General features: G+C 36.8%; 1 protein-coding gene across 1 annotated transcript in view; it reads left to right on the top strand.

Annotated features, from left to right (window-relative positions):
- Positions 1-13874: 13874 nt before the first annotated feature.
- Positions 13875-16665, top strand: part of ntn2 (netrin 2) — a 68613-nt gene continuing 65822 nt past the window's right edge. Inside the window, exon 1 of the mRNA XM_015045851.1 lies at positions 13875-14132. The gene's annotated coding sequence lies outside the window, so the exon portion shown is untranslated. The remainder of the gene's footprint in view (positions 14133-16665) is intronic.

Below are 16665 nucleotides of genomic sequence, written 5' to 3'. Positions count from 1 at the left end.
TCTGGAAACTTTTCAGCAAGCTTTAGGAGTTCGCTATAGGTTAATAATTAGTAAATATTAAAAACAACACTAGATCAACTGGCAGATTTTTTTCACTTGTACTTTGTCTTTTTATGATATTTCATATAAATCCCAGGGATTTATTATGCGAGATGTAAAAATGTATGTAATATCAACACAAAGTACAGTAGTTCACAAAGTGCAACTAGAAGAGATTAGAAACCTAATTTAAGTAGAAGATATCTCACTGCAAAAAGTAGATTTTAAATAAAACAAAACAAACTTACAAGAAACTTTTCATAAAGATATACAGTTATAAGTTGGATCATTTTCAATATTCAAGGATTGTTGACTCAAAACAAGCTCCAATATCTTGCTGAAAAGCTACTTGTAGGTTATTTTCGTCTTAATTTATACTAAGATATTCAGACTTGAAACTACAAAAATACTTGGTGAGATTTTATGATTTTTGTTACCTAAATGACATGAAGCTAACAGCTGCCGTTTAAATGTTTTAATATCGTTTTAAAGTCACACACATCCTTTTCTATTTGAGTCTTCAGCATCATCTTTTCAACACACACAACATACATGCTAAATTTTTACACTCAGAGGAGAAGAGCTGGGTATTTACATTTACTTCAATTACCTTTAAGAGTATTTTTACTTTGCTGTACTTTTCACTTTTACTTCAGTCTTTTCATTATGAAGTATTTCTACTCCTGAGTAAAATTTCTGGATTTTCTATCCACTGAATGAAAAACAAAAATTCACCAGAATTTGCAGTTTTTGTTAAAGTTTCATAAGTTTTTTTATTGAAAGAAACTCATTTGTAAAAATTTTTCTTTTGCCTGATTTTGTTATTTTTTTGTTACTTATATGAATTATTATCACTTTGGTTTTTAAAATACCAAAATTTCCACTTAACTTTATGTTTTGGTCCATTTATGATGTAATTTTTAAGTATTAACTGATTGATAATTTGGTCAGTTACTCAGTACTTGAGTCGACTTTTTACCAAATAGTCTTGAGTAATTTCTTGGACAGGTAATTTTTATTCTTGCTTGAGTAAAAGTATGTTGAAATAGTGCTACTCTTACTTGAGTGTAATTTTTGGTATTTCTGAGTGAGAATCAGTAATTTCTCCATCACCTGATGCTTTCTGGCCGCTCCTCCCCCTCTCCGCCCGCCCGCCGTCTCCCAGTCCCCCTCAGTGCACCGACATGGCATGCTGAGAATGTTTACCTTCGCCACAGTGTGTATTTACAGAGCCTAATAGTTTTTTAGGCCGCAATGGCGCCTCGCTTCGCAACATGTGCACAACCCACCTACTCGTTTGAGCTTCCAAACATTTACCCACACAAGCAGAAAACATGCCTGGCGATCCCCCCAGCAAATCAGGCTGCTGGTGTCTGGGGTTTGGCCGTGGTGAGAGCCGAAACGCTGGCCAGGTGATACGAGGAGGGAGAGACATGGCAGAAAGGTGGCCAAGAAAGAGCTGATTGGATGCATGTCTGCAATGAGAGACTGAATGAACACTGCAAAAACACAAAATCATACCAAATATTTTTAGACTAGTTTATACTACAAATAGTGCACTTAAAATAAGTCAAAAGTTAACTAGCAAGCGGAGGTGGGTGGAGTAACAAAAAGCAAAAGTAGAACTACTTCAACATATTTTTACTTAAGTGAAAGTAAAAAGTACAGTGTAGTAAAAATACTCTTAAAAGTAATTTTTTCCCAATAAAGTTACTCAAGTAAATGTAATTGAGTAAAAGTAACTAGTTACTACCCAACTCTGCTTACAAGTAACTTTTCAGCAACATACAAGAGCTCATTTTATGTCAGTAATACATAATATTAATGAAATATTTCTAGTTCCACTGGCACTGTTACCTAGCAACCCCAGGCAAGCACAGCCCACTACCTAGCAACCCCAGGCAAGCCCAGCCCGTTACCTAGCAACCCAGTTCTAGTCACACTGGCTCTCTGCTACGCCACAGTTAGTTCACCATAACATAGCCTGCCACAAATGCTAAGGCTAGTTAACGTAGCCACCACTGACATTAAATAAATGGTTTTCCTGGAACGGTAAGTTGTTTCTCTCCTATTAGAAGATTTAGCAGCTCATACATGATGCTGATTAACAGCAATAAGACCTACCTCCTGGCCCTGATTGGTTGTTTGTAGTTGAGAGCGGTGCATTTCTTCATAGCTCAGGGAAGAGGTGGAGGAGATTGATCTTTTCATATTATGTGATAGTTTAACAAATATGGAAAAAACAAAAAGTTACATCCTGCAGCTTTAATGTGTGTGTCCTGGTATGAAGTTTATATATGTGAGATTAATTATTATCCGTAACTTTCCCCTACTGAACAGTAACAAAACTTCAGGTCTTTAGACCTGAAGAGGAACCATACAGTAATCACACAGCTTCAGTTATTACAGCTGGAAACTGGAAATCAGGCTGAAATCAGACCTGAACCTTCAGAGACACATAAAGACAGTTACAAAGTTGGCCTTCTATCACCTGAAGAACATTTCCAGGATTAAAAAGATCTAGAGAAACTCATCCATGTCCTTAACTTTAGTTGCATCGTTTACTGGAACAGAGTCTTTACAGGTCTGCTGCCTAAAAATCAGTCAGATCCAGAACGCTGCTGCCGTCGTTCTGACTAAAACCAGGAAGACGGAGAACATCACTCAGTTCTACAGTCCACTGAGAGAGCAGACGGTAAAACACTGATGTTAGTTAATAAATCACTGAACTGAAAAAAAAACGAGCTCATCTGTCTTCTCAAAGTGCCAACTAAAAACAACCAATCAGAGCCAGGAGGCGGGTCTTAGCGCTGTCAATCACCCCCTGTGTGGCACTGCTCGTCCACCCCTCTACATTCCACAATACATTCAAGATCTGTTGTATCAACCTCTCAGCTCCTCTGGTTCTGGTTCTGGTTCTGCTCTGCATCCAGAACCAGAACCAAACATGGAGAAGCAGCATTCAGCTTCTATGCACCACAAATCTGGAACAAACGTCCAGAAAACTGAAAAACAGTTGAAACCCTGAGTTCCTTTAAATGTAGACTAAAAACCCAGCTGGTTAGAGTTGCTTTAGAAACATTAATCAACATTTCGATGTGTAAATGATGGAACTTGGAAAATTTTAATGTTTCAATCGTTGATTTTTGTGTTTTTATGATGTAAATTTGTTGTTACTGAAAAGTGCTACAAATAAAACTGGATTTGATGAAAATTAGCCTCTCAAATGACAGAGGAAACCTTGAAAGTGGAGTGTTGGACACTCAGACTTTTGTTATATTTCGTTCTCCCATCAGACGGCGACCGGAGCCAAACAGGTGAAAATAATTGGCCGTATTTTCCCCCACTGGGTTCAGAACCTGATGTCCTGACGCCTGCATGTCTGCCGTATTCAGCGGAGGTGGTCTATTCAGAGTTAGGGACCAGGGGACACACAGCCCACAGGGTGTGGACATGCATTTATCTGTGTGTGCGCGTGTGTGTGTGTGTGTGTGTGTGTGTGTGTGTGTGTGTGTGTGTGTGTGTGTGTGTGTGTGTGTGTGTTCATTTATGGTGTGTAAGGGGGAGAGAGGAGGCAGTGTAAGCAGCAGAAAATGTCTGGTGATGGGTTACCAAAAACAGAGCGCCATGGGGACAATGGACCCAGGACATTCCTGACATAACCCCAACACACCGGGGAGGAAGTGGATGGGGGGATTTATTGGTGTCAACGGCCCCTTGCCCCAACAGGAGGAGCGGGTGCCTCTTTTGTCCCCTCTGGCGTTGGAGATGGACGCCTTGCACAGAGAGGATGCCTCTGCACATATACACACATAATCAGTCCTTTGAATAAAGAGCCGCCAATTAGGGAGTGGACACGTACGGCTCAAAGGGGAAGGAGGGTGAGGGCGGCGAGGCGGAGGGGTGGAGGGAGGGAGGCAGGTTTTTGAAAGTCTGACTGTGTTTCTACACTGCAAAAAACAAAATCCTACCAAGTATTTTTGGTCTAGTTTCAAGTTCAAACATTTTAGTACAGTTTAAACTAACTTACAACTAACTTTCATCAGATATAGGAGCTTGTTTTCAATCAATAATTCCTTAATATTGGTGAAAAAGTTCTAGTTCCACTGGCGCTGTTACCTAGCAACCCCAACCAAGCCAAGCCTGTCGCCTAGCAACCCAGTTCTAGTTCCACTGGTGGATTATTTCACTTGTAATAAAACATTTTTCTCAACTTATATGTGAAATAATCTGCCAGTGGAAGTAGTACTTTTATTCAAAATTAATATTTATGAATTTTTGGCTTAAAGAAGCTTCCATATCTTGCTGAAAGTCAAGTTAGTTTTTTAAGTGTACTAAGACACAAACAGAACATACTATGACATCCAAACAGCTCAGTTTCCATCTGTTCCCCCAATAAGTCATTTTTTTGTCCAAATGCTCGTCAAGAAACTTTAAATATGTTTCTATGGTTTTTTTTGTTCTTCAGCAGTAACCATGCATGGAGACTACACTGCAAAAACTCAAAATCTTACATAACATTTTTTGTTTAGTTTATATTGCAAGTATTTTATCTTAAAATAAGACAAACTAACTTGGAATAAACTTTTCAGCCAGTTAAAGAGGCTTGTTTTAAGCTAATAACTTGTAAATATTGATCAAATAGTTCTAGTTCCACTGGCAGATTTTTTTTCACTCATTATATGGGAATATGTCTTTATATAGATATTTATGAATTATTGACTTGAAACAAGCTCCTAGTCTTGCTGAAAAGATGTTTGAAAATTAGTTTTGTCTTATTTCACAATATGATATTTCTACTAGACTTTAGACAAAAAACTTTGTGTTTTTGTGTTTTTGCAGTGTGTTTTTGTGTTTTTGCAGTGTGTTTTTGTGTTTTTGCAGTGTGGATGCTTTCCTGCCTCCATGCAGGCTGAATGTAAAGACGGAGCCAAACAGGATGGGTTTCAGCTCAGGGTGCAAAACGGACCGACCCCCTGGGAACACGCTGCTAAGAACCCGCTTCAATCAGGGAACATTTAGTCACATTAAGGGATGGTTCGTATTACACCGAACTGGGGCACAATAATGAAAACAATGAAAATGTCGAGCAATTTGCAGGATCATTTGTCAAGTTAATTTCCCATAGAGTTTAATGGTCCCTTTTACACACTACTTAAAGAAGATATGCTTCACGGCTGCATGAAAAGGAAAATATATGTCTCTGTTTTGCTCATACAAAGAGCAAATCATCCAACTTCAATGTTTTCCTGAAGCAAAGTTTCAATGATAGAAGGGTTGGAGTCACATTTGCTTTATAATGTTATAATTACTGACATTTACCAGTAATTATAACATCACCAGTGATGTTCCTGTTTTTCCTCTCCTTCTGTAGGAAGCAAACCATCTTATCTCTTTCTTTCCCTTTAAACTTTTTTTCCTATTAAATTTAAGGATAGGACACAAAATAAAAAGTAAAAAAAAACACATACTTGGGTTTGTAATTTTAAGCTACTAAAAACACAAACAGCATTAAAAATAACATTAAAAATCAGAACTTTATGAAAACACCTTTTGTTGCAGTCAGAGGGAATGTTACTATCAACTTTGCAATAAAGTAAAATATTAAAAGTCGACTCAAGTACTGAGCTACTGATCAAATTATCATTTAATATTTAAAAATTACATCATCAAACCAACCAAAATATAAAGTTACATGGACATTTTTGGTATTTTAAGAACTAAAATGACAATAATTCATATAAGGAACCAAAAATAACAAAATCAAGCAAAATATTTTTTTTTCCAAGTCAGTTTCTTTCAACAGAAGCTGCAGGTTTGAGTCTGGTGGGTTTTTGTTTTTCATTCAGTGGGAAGAAAATCCAGAAATTTTACTCAAGTAGATATTTCATAATAAAATGACTCAAGTAAAAGTAAAAAGTACAGCACCGTAGAAATACTCCTAAAAGTTACTCAAGTAAATGTAACTAGTTACTACCAAACTCTGAAATATTTAATGCGTTTAAAACAACTTTAATTACAATATTAACATTTAATATTCAACCAATTAACACATATTGTTCATTCAGACACACTGTCTGGTGTTCAGACTCTGGATAAAGTTGATTTATTTCTACTGTTTGTTTAAAGAGTATTATCATTTAATGCTGCGTTACTTTATTTATTACTTAATCTTACAGTAAGATGAATCGCTGCAGCCTCTGATTCACCGTTTTGACTCGGGTGGAGATGAAAAGCAGGCAGCAGGTGGCAGGAGAAACCAAACTGGACTAACACTGTCATCTAGTGGTGAAAATTATTTAATTGGTTGTGACGTTTGGAAAACTGAATATTTTGCAATCAGTAAGAAAGTTTAAAGTTAGACTTTTTAGAAGCTGTGTAATAACACAATACTTGTTTTTCCATCAGTGTGGATTTTACTGAGGCGTCAGTAAATCAGGAAACTGAATTTGAAGTTAGAATAATGCAGAAGTCATCCACTTATTCACACTTTGCCTCATTGCAACCTAAAAGTTTATTTGTTTTTTACTTGGATTTTATGCACTAGACCAGGATTCTGATGGCAGGTGATTATACTGGATTTTATTTAGGGATATCAGAGTAAATGGGGCACACAGCAGCACTCAACATTGACCCCAAAATGGTAAGTTGACTGATAGAAATCTGACGATGAAGATTTATTTTTTAGCATTGTAGTGACTCTAAACATCAATTAATGTGATAAAAAATAAAAAATAAAAATAAAAATAAAAAAATAAATAAATAAATAAATAAATTCGGCAATTTAGAAAAAGGAATAAATAATTTTTAGATCATTTTTTGCGCAAGAAAGAGATTATCGGTTTTTTTTGTTTGTTTGTTTTTGCCGTAAAACTGCAAAAGAAACACTTTTCACGTCACAGTCACGTGATCAACAACCGGATGTTCATTATGGCGAAAACCCCGAAGAAGAAAACGACAGGAAGTGGTAGGAGGATTGTGACGCGGCAAATTTTTCAATGATTTATTGCGTGAACAAACTTATTCACGTGTGATTTTAATGCGTTTCCTATGTAATATAAAGACCGCAATTGCGAAGCTGTGTTTTTTTTTTTCGATATTAACGGAATATTGACAAAGTTTTAGGCAGATTTTATAACGGAAACACAAATAAAGAGAGAAGAAAAGGATACTGGAACAAACGAACCTTTTCTGCAGTTAAAACTGATCATATTCAAGCAGTTGGGTTTTAATTAGTTACATTTACTCAATCACATTAATTTGAGTAGTTTTTATGAAAAAAATATTTTTTTAGGAGTGTTTTTATTATGCTGCACTTTTTACTTTTAATTATTTTATTCTGAAGTATCTCTTACTTGAGTAAAATTTCTGGATTATTTTTACCCACTGAACAAAAAACAAACACGTTTTGATCAGAAATTCACCGGACAGACACACACCTGCAGTTTCTGTTAAATAATTGTTAAAAGTTTTTTTGTTTTTAAAGAAACTAATTTGAAATAATTTTCTTTTGCCTTATTTTGTTATTTTTTTGTTACTTATATGAATTATTTTCATTTTGGTCCTTAAAATACCAAAATTTCCACTTACCTTTATATTTTGGTCAGATGATGTAATTTCTAAATATTAAATAATTTGATCAGTTACTCAGCACTTTTTACCAAATACTTGAGTAATTTCTCTTTACTCAGTGGAAACATGCGGAAGTCGTTGTGCTGCTCAGTCATTTTTGTCCTTTTACTCTGAAATCTTTGGGGATCAAAATGAATCGGATCTCCGCCGCTGTGGCTCTGGGTGGCACCGCTGCAGAATTTAATAGCTAATCAGCAGCGCAGTCCCAGATTCTGCTGCTCATGAATATCAGGGGGTATTGGAAGCAGAACATAGGCTTTCATTAGAGCGTTCTGACTCTCCTGGTCCCGCTGCATCTTCAGAACACACAACGAGTTCAAATGGGAACTCCCAAGCGCTTCCAGCTGGCAACACTTTGGGATAATGATGCTGGATTCCTCACAAATGAATGGCCTAAATACCACCAGGGAGGCACCTGAACCCCCTTCTTAATGCACCAACATGCATGCATGTATGTAAAAGCATGCGCGTTTGCTTTAAAGTGATGCTAATTACACATGCATTATCCACACTGAGAGGGAAAGCCAGGTTCCCACCGTCGTTCATAGCTGCTGGTGTCAAATGCCACATCAAATCAGCATCCCACCCCCCGAAACCCCACGTTTCACACACACACACACACACACACACATCCTCTGATTTATCAGGAGTGCAGATTGGATTACTGCAGATTCCAGCCTGGAGGTATCCTCACTTTAAATCTCTGAGCCATCAGAGACCACCGCCAGTGACGGGACGTCAGGATGATGGATGGGACAATAACACAGCTAGCAGAGCTATTGATAGCTCACTTTACCTAATTCTGATGTGAAGAAACAGCCAACTGGTGAATAGTTGGAGCACAGAGCTGGGATTAATACTGCACTGCAAAAAATACTAAATTTACTGAAAATATCTCAGTACACCTGAAATAAGAGAAAACTAACTGAAAAGTAACTTTTCACCAAGATATAGGAGCTTGTTTTACGTAAATAATTCCTTAATATTAATGTAAAAGTTCTAGTTCCATTGATGCCGTTACCTAGCAACCCCAGCCCGTCTCCTAGCAACCCAGTTCTAGTTCCACCGGCAGATTAGAACAAAACATAACAACACTAGAACATTTTCATCAAAATAAAGGCATTATTTATTTGAAATAAGCTCCGACATCTTGCTGAAAAGTTAGTTTTCTTATCTGAAGTGAACTAAGATATTTTCACTGAGACAAAAATACTTGGTAAGATTTTGTGTTTTTGCAGTGAATTACTTTCTTGTATCCTCACTCACACCTTGAACACTGCAAAGACACAAAATCCTACCAAGTCTTTGTGTCTTGTTTCTAGAGCAGATATCTTAGTTCACTTGAAATAAGACAAAACTAATTTATAATTTACATCAACAAGACATAAAAGATTTTTTGAAGTAAATAATTACTTAATATTGATTAAAAAACATACAAATTCTTCAAGCAGATTTTTTTCACTTATAAAAAGACAATTTTCCTATTTATAGGTGAAATAATGTGCCAGTGGAACCAGTTCTCTAAATCAATATTAAAGTCTTAAAACAAACCTCTATGTCAGACTGAAGTTAGTTGTACGTTAGTTTTGTCTTCGTCTAGATATTTGCACTAAAAACGGGGTGAAAATACTTGGTCAGGTTTTGTTTTTGCAGTGAAGTTCTGAGAAAATGGAGGAAAATGTTTCAAGCTGTGCATTTTTACAGGAAGCTCCGTGTTTCTGCTGCTCTCTTTTACTTCACCTCCTCTCAGCTGTTTGGACGTTACATTTCTCTGGATTTGATCCACTTTTCCACCAATCACAGTGAAGCTATTTGCATGTTACACTTGGAATCAGGATGTTTTTAAAAAAGAGGCTCCGATGAAAGGAAACATGCCAGATTGAACGTTAAATGCCTTCTTGCTGAGACACAAGTGAACCTGACTAGACTGGGAAATAGGCCCTTTAATTCACTGTGAATGCATCCCCACTGTGAAACAAGGTGGTGGCAGCATCATGCTGTGGGACTGCTGTTCTTCTGCAGGAAAGAAAAGGTCAGAGTTGACAGAAAGACAGATGAAGCTAAATCTGTCATATTTTTTTTATTTTTTTATTTTTGATGTGCACTTAGAAAAACAACAGGATTAATAAATTACCTTGAATATTAAAAACACAGGTTACACTGCAAAAATACAACTTTTACCAAGATTTTTTTTTCAGTTTCTAGTTAATATGTCTAAGAAAACTTAAATAATAATAACTTTTCAGCAAAAAATAGGAGGTTGTTTAAGTCAATAACTCTTGAATATAAATTAAAGAAACGTACTAGATCCCTGGCAGATTTTTAACTTAAAATTATTTTCTCATGTTATACATGAAATAATCTTTATCAATATTAAAGAATTATTGACTTAGACCAAGATTGTTAGAAATTACTTCTAGGTTAGTTTTCTTTCCCATTTCAACTAAGATATTTGAACTAGAAGAGTAAAAATACTTGGTAATATTTTGTGTTTTTGCAGTGTAAACATGACTACACTGCAAACCACTGCAGACGATAGTAACGTTTTGAGTCGATGTTGGTTTTGTTTAGTTTAGTTTTTTGTAAATTCCTGTTGGAATATATTTCTTGGAATAAAAGGAACAGAAATTATAAGAATTTTTCTTCTTTCTGCTGCTTTTCATTTTATTGATTTGTATATTTTCTCCATTGTATGAAATTGTTTTGTTTTTAATGAAAATGAATTAAAAAAAACTGGCGAGTTACATGTTTATGTCACACTAGTCAGCTTCTGTGCTGTAAAAAATCATTTCTAATTTATGGTAAAATATCTGCAGCTGTGGTTGCCACAATTTTACAGTATTTATACAGTAAAATTCTGGCAATTTTACCACAAATTAGAGATTATTTTTTACAGTGTGCATAGTTTCTGTGTTGTTTTTGGAGAAGTACAGTTCTCTGGAATATCGCTATTTTTATTTTATTTTGCTGTTTTTGTTTTTAACACAGTCAAAAACCACTAAGTAATCTGAGAGGAATTTTAAGGTCTTGTTCTGATGGCATGACATGATGGCCCATTACAAGAAAAATTAAAAGTTAAATAATATTATGAGAATAAAATCATTACTAGAATAAATTTGCCCAGGAATAAAGTCGAAGCTATTAAAGAATAAAGTCAAAATAACATGAGAATAAGTTAATATTAATTTGAGAATAAAGTCGAAATATAACATTATTCTGGTAATATTATGTTTTCTTATTAATTCCACTTTATTCTTGTGGGACTTTAGTCTTTTAGGACTACATTCCCATAATTTTCACACTATTCTCTTCGTTTTATTTCGTTATTTTTAGTTTTAGTATGGTCCTAATACTCCGTCGTAAATTGTAAATATAATTAAAATCCGACAGATTAATAAAATAAAACTTCAGATCAGAAAGCCCAGTGATATATTAATCTCACCACCAGAGGGCGCCTTGTCCCCGCCGGAGGACACTCGGGGTTTTCCTCCTCCGCCAAGGTGAGCATCTCCTGTTGCGTCCAGTCGCCAAAACCCGACAGGAGAGTCAGAGGTTTGGGTTCGGGTTTGATTCGGGATCCAAACGCGTCGCAGGCCGCTGGGCTGGTTCTGCAGAAACAACCGGAACTTTGGCCCAAATGCTGCAGCTGTAAAGGACTGACGGGCAGAACCGCAGCGGACAAGTGAGTCTGTTTCCCTCAGTTCAGTTCAGGATCTGAGAAAACGAGCAAGTTTTTGGTTTGTGACAGGCTGGGGATAATTTAACCCGTTAACAAACAACCAACCTTAAATGACCCCTCAGTAACATCCTAACAGCCTGAAATGAAAATATTGTTCTGTTTGACCATGAACACGTCTATTCAGGACATTTTGAGTTATTTACACATTGTTTAAGTAATGTTGTGTTCATTAACATTTTTAGGGATATTTGTGATTTAGAAGCACAAAATGAAAAATTCAAGCATGAAAAGTAAATTAGATGTGAACATAAATCAGTCAAAATGTTCAGTTTAGTCACTTCTGCTGCTTTACATTCAACGTTGTTTTCCTTTGTGTTTTATTACTTTACATAATTTTAACATTATAAATGTTTATTTGTTCACTAATATGTGCTGTCCCTGTTTTATATGAAGACACTTTAATCCAAAATATTTAGAAGAGATTAATATCTAAACTAATCTATAACCTGATTACTGAATTAGTTATATTTGCTAACGATTTAGCGAAAGAGTTAATTTGTTCCATCTAATCAAATTAAATTTACCAATGTACATATATTATCTTTAAACAAACATAAATAAATTTAAGTTGGAAAAACTTAATTAGATTTTTTTTAAAGTTTTAGTTCCGTTCTGTTTTTAATCTTAACTAAAGAATCAAAACTGTTGACATTACGTTCACATGCAGCATCATTTCACAATCTCAGCATTTATCATTTCATCTTAAAGAGATTCAGTGAAATCAATAAAACACCAACCGTGGTGATGTGAAGTCCTCTTTTCCAATTGGATGGTTTTACTCTGTGTGCGAGACAGGGGGCGCCAAATCCCCACTGTCTGGACATCCAAATATGGAACCTGCATATGTTTGATGCTGCATGATGAAAGGGCGCTCAGCCATTTTCACTCAGATTTTATATATATATATATATATATATATATATATATATATATATATATATATATATATATATATATATATATATATATATATATACATAAATATATAAAACTGCAATAAAGGTTAAAGGTAAAATTCATTTTGACATGTTTGTAGTTCCATTTGCATCTCAACTGTTTCTAAGAAAACAGCCCAGGTGCTAAAACATATTCAAAAACCTTTGGAGTTTAACATTACAAATCAGATGCTGCGCTGTTACCTAGCAACCGCAGCTGAGTTCCAGCATGTTTAGTCAGCTGGTTTTACTGCTGTACAATGGCTGCTGGAAAAGACTAAATGTTTTGTTGTTGACTTACCTTCCAGAAACCACTTGCTGCATTCTTTCTGTTTGTACAGGAGGCTCCACTTCTGCTTTTCAAAGATGTACGGTTGCATAATTGCGCATCAGTTTGCTGACGTTTTCACATGCGAGTTGGGAGGCGTGGCCAGCAGCAGATTATTTGGATTCAAAGTGACAGGACTTCACAGAACTGAAATCTAATCATCTAATTTAGTATATTAAAAATGAAGATGTTTTGACATGAACTGTTCAAGGAAGCAGACCTTTAAAGTCGACTTTATTGACCAATTCTTTGCTAAAAGTGTTGAATATTGAACTAGCTTATGAAGTAAAATACTAATTTTACTTATATTAGCTTTTATTGTTGCAACAACAGTTTCAGTGGAGTCTGATTGGCTAAAGGCAGCCCACATAACCCTTTATGTTTCAGATATTTCTAAATGTTCTTTAATAAGTTTGGGGCGGGATGAGGGGAGCTGAGGAAGCGGCAGAGGGGCGTAAAGCGGCTCTCACTTCAGGAATGTTCGCCAGAGCCAAGAGGAGCTGGAATAACGAAGCCCAGGTTGGAAATCTCCACCTGGAATAACACGCAGGAAGCAAAGGTTGATTTTCCTTCCACGTTTCTTTATAAAAAAATATTTGAAGGCAGTGAGAAAGGAGCAAACAAACAGTTCCTGGGCGAGTTGTGTCGTTATCTTTCGGAGCGGAGCGCCAGAACCAAAGCAGTAAGTTGGTATTGAAACAGCTGTGAGCTCTCCGGTGCGCCTTTACGCACTCCGCCCCTCCCTCCGGCGCATACCGCCGCACAAACCTGACAAACCACACGCTGTTCAAGCGGCTGAGGGGGCGCATGTATGTATAAAAAGCCATATGAATGTAGCTAATGAGTTAATGTGATGCCGTCATGGCCGAGGGGCGCACAGCTCCGTTTCTCTCTGCCAAAAAACGAGCCTGCGCAAACACGCAGCCGACCGTTCCGAGGCTTCACGTAACTCAATCCGTTTCGTTTTGTTGCCGTTTTCTGCTTTTACATAATGAAACAGCGGAGTGATACGAGATTAATCCGCATCTCTGTATCTTGTTTCCAACTTAAATACTTCAGTGTTGTTCCAAATAAATAAATATTTATTTTTAAATTCTATATTTGTGAAAGGAAACCTGAACAAACATTCCAGGTTTGGGAATATTGAAAGCCCCCTCCTCCCTCCCTCTCCTCCTCTCTCTCTCTCTCTCTCTCTCTGACAATCTGGGTTTGATTCTAACGGGGAGTAGCCAAACCGGCTCCTTTCTTACATATGGACGTGCCGGCAGCCCTCAGTCGGCCAGCGCTCCGGACGCGGATGGATCCTGGATCCACGGCTCCGCTCATGTAGCTCCATCTGAAAGCGGACAGACTTTTGGACCGTTTCTACCGGGAGAAATAACCTCAGACGTGATTTGTGAGGACGCTTCTTTTTTCTTTTAATCAAAAAGGAAAAGTGCGCGGCCGGTTTGGCGCTGAGGTGAGTTCATTTGCGTCTTATTAAGCATATTATTGTTTCAGATTTTTCATTTTACGCAACACTTGTTTCGTTAAACAGGAGGAAAGTGAGTCTCTTTGACCTTTAGGTGATTAGAAACGGAGCGTCTGAATCACCGGTCCGGCTGCACACAGGTGCATCTCACTGCACTGCAAAACCATCAAAAAGTTCATTTATTCGAGTAAATTCAGCTCAAAAACACAAACTCATAACTTTTATGTTTTTATTAGATCTGCGGTTATATATTTCAGGCGTTTATTTCTTTTAAATTTAATGATCATGGCGTACAGCTGATGAAAACTCAGCATTTAGTAAATCAGAAAGTGAAAATAATGTATAAAATAAATAAAAATGTGTTTTGTTCTCTGTCTGGGCTCCTTCTGCTGCGTCAGTGAGGGAGCTGAGGTTTTACCTCTGGGACTTTTATTCTCTAATAAAATAAAGTTTAAATTATTCCAAAACAAACAAATAAAAACATTGTCTCTGACGTAGTAAAGGCTTATTTCTGCCACATTCTCTAAAATGGGTTTGCTTCACCATCTTCTGAACTATGCTGTTGCTTGTATGCAGTTTTTCCTTCCACTAAACTTTCCATGAATAAGACTGGATCCAGCTGTCAGTCACTGCCAGTTGGTCACAAACATAACATTTCTATTTAAAAACTACACTGGAAAAATCTTACCAAGTATTTCTGGTCCAGTTTCTACACTGTAAAAAATGTCTCTAAATTACGATTAAATTCTGGCAACCACTGTATTTACTGTAAATTACAGATTTTTTTTTCTTATATATTTGAGTGTAAAAAATATTAGCACTCAAAACCCAACTTTTCACCAACACACAGCAGCTTATTTTAATATTTTCTTAATACTAATTTTAAAAGTCCCAGTTATAATGGCAGATTATTTTACTTGTAAGACATTTTTACAATATTTTAAAGTGAACTAATCAACTTTTTTTCATCAAAATAAATGATTTAGTCACTTAAAACAAGCTCCTAAATAAAAAATTACTTTTATGTTATTTGCAGTAGAAATTAGATTAAAAATACTCAGCAATATTTTGTGTTTTTGCAGTGCAGATGTAAGGTTTTCATTGGTTGAAACACTTTAAATCCTTATTTTTGCTTTTTAAAGGAGTTAAAATCTGAATGTCTGATTCTGATTCATTGTTCCACTTTGTAGATATTCTACACTGCAAAAACACAAAAACTAATTTATAAGTAACTTTTCAACAAGATATAAGAGCCTGTTATAAATGTATAAATATTGACAAAAAAGAACTAATTTCACTTCCAGATTATTTCACTTGTAACATGGGAAGAAAGTCCTATAGGTGAAATAATCTGCCAGTGGAACTAGAACTGGGTTGCTAGGCGACGGGCTGAGCTTGGCTGGGGTTGCTAGGTAACGGTGGCTGTGGAACTAGAAATTTTTCAAAAATATTTAGAAATCATTTAAAACAAACTCCTGATTGTGACTTGAAAGCTACTTGTAAGTTAGTTTTGTCTTATTTCAAATGTTCAAATATATTTACACCAGAAACCAAAACAAAAATACTTTGTAAGATTTTGTGTATTTTTTGCAGTGTAGGGACTGAAATTGCTTTTGGAAACAGCTAACGCTCCATTCTTACACCACCACACGGCAAACCCAAAAACGTTCCTACACCAACTTTTTCTGCAGAATTAATGAATTATTCAATTAAAACAAGCTGCTACATCCTGCTGAAATGTTACTTATAAGTTAGTTTTTAAATATTCCAAGTGTACAAAGATATTTGGTAATGTTTTGTGTTTTTGTAGTGCGGTCACCCTGACATGAAACCAGAAGCAAATATTCATCTGGAAAATGATAATACGAAAACACTGTAGAGTTCAGTAGTTTTGATATGTAGGAGCTTAAAACACTAAATTACAAATTATCATTTCAGCAGATCATAAACTGGATCAAGATTGTTGCTTTATGAAACTTAATTTTGAGTGTCGTCATGGCAACACTCCTAAATGAAACCCCTAAACTTGTTTCTAACGTGGAGAACGTCTTTCCTGCATTCAACATATAAAATACTGCGTCTACAAAACATGAAAATGAAATAAGAAAGCGATGCGATTCGATGCGGTGCGGTGCAGTGCGGTGCGGTGCGATGTCTTGCGATGCGAGGCGGTGCGGTGCGATGCTGTGCGAGGCGATGCGATGTGGTGCGATGCGAGGCGGTGCGATGCAATGCGAGGCGGTGCAGTGTGGTGCGGTGCGGTGCGATGTGGTGCGATGCGGTGCGATGTGGTGCGATGCGAGGCGGTGCGATGCGGTGCGGTGCGATGTCTTGCGATGCGATGCAGTGCGAGGCGGTGCGATGTGGTGCGATGCGGGGCGGTGCGGTGCGATGCGGTGCGATGTCTTGCGATGCGATGCAGTGCGATGTGGTGCGATGTGGTGCGATGCGGTGCGATGTGGTGCGATGCGGTGCGATGTCTTGCGATGCGATGCAGTGCGATGTGGTGCGATGTGGTGCG

This window comes from Poecilia latipinna, unplaced genomic scaffold (assembly GCF_001443285.1).
Source record: "Poecilia latipinna isolate Pla-1442-1.1 unplaced genomic scaffold, P_latipinna-1.0 Scaffold751, whole genome shotgun sequence".
Taxonomy (NCBI): Eukaryota; Metazoa; Chordata; class Actinopteri; order Cyprinodontiformes; family Poeciliidae; genus Poecilia; species Poecilia latipinna.
Note: the sequence above shows the minus strand (reverse complement) of the source record. Positions and strands in the feature narration are given on the sequence as shown.